General features: G+C 41.0%; 1 long non-coding RNA gene across 1 annotated transcript; it reads right to left on the minus strand.

Moving 5' to 3' along the window:
* Positions 1-1,581: 1,581 nt before the first annotated feature.
* Positions 1,582-2,500, minus strand: LOC109703999. Its single transcript, XR_002214115.1, has 5 exons — positions 2,332-2,500; positions 2,090-2,183; positions 1,934-2,024; positions 1,767-1,834; positions 1,582-1,651 (listed from the first exon to the last, which is right to left on the minus strand). It is a non-coding gene; the product is annotated as an uncharacterized LOC109703999 (long non-coding RNA).
* Positions 2,501-3,202: the final 702 nt, after the last annotated feature.

Here is a 3,202-nt window from a genome sequence, read left to right on the forward strand (position 1 = left end):
CCTACTATTCGGAGTTTATAAATACCCAATCCAAGTACTTTCGCTAACAACAACCTCAACTAGACCTCGTCTCTCACGAGCCTATCCTTACAGTCCAACCAGCCTAAGGTTTACTAGGTCTACTAAGACTCAACCATAGGCTCTGATACCACTATAATCTGTCACGCCCGGGTACAAGCGGAAGCATATCCGGTTCGTGCACAGACCCGTCATACACCTACAGTATATAAAGCGTCTACGAGAACACAAGCCGATAGGAAGTAAAACATAGAAAATCCTATCCTGATGTCAGAGCAAAGTACAAGTCGATATACTAGCAGCAAAAGAACAAAGAGTATACAATCCAAAATCTCGACTAAAAGAGAAAGTATAATAACTATAATGACTGTCCAAAAAGTACATATACATCACGGGGTATACAAAAGAAGATACAATGGTAGTCTCTCTATACATAGGGACATCACTCTCGGCCGTAGCCCGAGTAGCAAGGTGATCGACTAGCATGCTCCTAGCAATGTCTAGCTAGACGCGACTTCCTTGCCACGATCCCTAGCCTCTCCTGTAGATGGCTTTGTAAAAACAACAATAAAAAGGGCGTGAGAACTATTAACAATAGTTCCCAGTGGGTAAGCTGCCAGCCTCGGCGAATTACACCACTAGGCTCATGATGTACTAAATGAAAATAAAAGCAATAATTGCAAGATATATATAGATACAATGCTAACAGGTGATGAGCATATAATCAACATGTAATCATAGTCTCTGCACTAATGAATATAACATGAACATAAGCACGAATATGTAGATACCTACTGTAACAGGTAAGCATTCATTACTGTCAAATATTATTTAGTACTTAATCTCATTTATAGTTTTCCTTTTCATTTATAAGGACCCACCCCAGTAGTCCAGCTTGCGCCGCGCCTAATGGCCCCGTGGTAGTATACACTCCCCACGGCAATCCACTTCGGCACCCAATCCCGCACGGGCGAGCAACTGTCGCGTAGGCCAACTCCGGAGTGCCGGCTTGTAGGGAGCTACCCTCACAAGCGTGTGCGAATGAGCACAATGGCAAGCAAGCAAAATCCATAGTCCAACATATCTCAAACATCATGGCATAGTATGCTATGTTCTACCCTCGATCTATTGATCGGAATTCTCAATATAAAGAATATTGACAATACTAGTATCCACTAGATTAATAAGCATGTGAGAATAATGCAAATTCACATATGGCATTAGAAACTATCCACCATTGTGGTACTATCATTATAGTCACAAATCATGTCATAGTTCTCTATTTTAGAGTCAAGAGAGTATCATTGGTCTCTACTTTATAGAAGCATTATAAACTTAGCTCTTGGTCGTTCTACTGAACTAAACCAGAATACTATTATGCATGAATACTTTTATGCATGAATGCTTTCTACTTCATAGAGGTTCTATTGCAATTACATCAAAGGTTATAGTGACATGCTCTAAATACTTTACCAATCACAATAACCCATATACACACACTATACCAATTCTATAGTCACATATAGAACATAGGGGAGCTTCAGTTACTCTGGTTAAATCAAACCCACCTATTACGAGGCTCAAATCAGTCCCCAAGAGTCCTGGAATTCAACACAATCAAGCCTCAGCTCCGCTGAAAATAATGCATCAAAACTGTATCAAGCATATATCCGGAATGTCCAATTTCGGTACTCGCGTATTTAATACGAAGTAGTAACATAAATCCCTGTTTTGGGTCAGCTTAATACCTTAATTTAAGCCTCCAAAATCCCTCACGTATTAGCCGGAGATAATCCGAAGGTCCGTCGCAAGCCGGCTGCGAACAATTTCCAAAACGGCATCAAAACGCTTAAATATAAGCTATTATAGTCGAATTCCTTGGTAAATCAGTTTTAGAACTGAACTTCCTACGTACCTCAGGTTAAAATATCTTCTAAACCAGCCCCCAAGGTCATCAAATAAGCTTGATTAGATTCAGAAACCTGCTGCGAAGAAGGAATCTCAACCTGCGTCAAGTTACCCGATTAAATCGCATATAACTCCGAGATAGCTTCATTAGTTGACTAATTACCTGTATCAAGCCTCTAGGCAACTTTTCCCTGGAGTAAAGTAAGTAAATCACAGCTAGATATCTTCTTTCTATCTGCAGGAACCCTTGACAAACTCTGCTGGAAGCAACGGAGCAAGAACACGTCAAAGTTCGACGATAAACCACCAACTATAAAAAAATTTAAGCTAACTACCTCTCTCAAGCTTTCTTTCAACAACTCTCAGTAATAGAGATGAAAAACACTGTCAAAACACACCCTTTACCTTTTAAAAGTTGGCCCCGAGTCTACCCAACCAGCGAGCAACGAGAGCGGCGCGAAATCGGCGCAAACGGCGACTTTACTCGTAGAGAGAGAGAACTCTAGAGAGAGAGAGTGGAGAAGATGAAACCCTGAGCTCTAGCAACCATATCTCAGCTCCTGGGGTCGTGCTGGGGTGTTGGAGATAAGTATGGGAGGTGAAAAGACCAAAGTAACCCTGCTGCCACGCAGCTGCAGCTGCTGCTGCTTGCTGTACCGGTACAGCATTATGCTTGTACCGGTACACCAATGCAGAAAATGCCAATTTCGCAATTGCAATGCACTTTCCCACTTCTAGCTTTCCAATCATCCTCTAATTTGTTCAAAAATTTGTCCAACCCTATTAAAACATGTAGGATAGATCTACATATCATTCCACACACTCGAACTTCGTAATTCACTAAAGTCCAGTGTATTACAATATCAGAGCTAGAGTAAATCTATCATCTATAACAAGGTAGAAGGAATATACTAAACAATAATGGTGAATCATAAAGTTATACAATAACCATCTCCAAAAAGGGGTACACAAAAAGGTGGTCTCTAAACATGGATAAAACTCTCAACCTCTCCAAAAAGAAAACAACGAGAGGTAGACCACCTATCAACGCGTCCCTCGATAGCAAGCTAGCTCGAGACGATACCCTTTCCGCGGTCCGTAGCCTCTCCCGGCGTGGAATGCTCTAAAAAAAAACAGGAAACAGAGGACATGAGAACTATAATTTATAGTTTCCAGTGGGCAATTACTGACCTCAGCTCAATGCACCACTAGGCCCCAAAGAAAAGGGTAAGTCCAAAAAGCAACAATAATAATAAATAGATTGCATTTATGAAAG

This window comes from Ananas comosus, unplaced genomic scaffold (genome assembly GCF_001540865.1).
Source record: "Ananas comosus cultivar F153 unplaced genomic scaffold, ASM154086v1, whole genome shotgun sequence".
NCBI classification, from domain to species: domain Eukaryota; kingdom Viridiplantae; phylum Streptophyta; class Magnoliopsida; order Poales; family Bromeliaceae; genus Ananas; species Ananas comosus.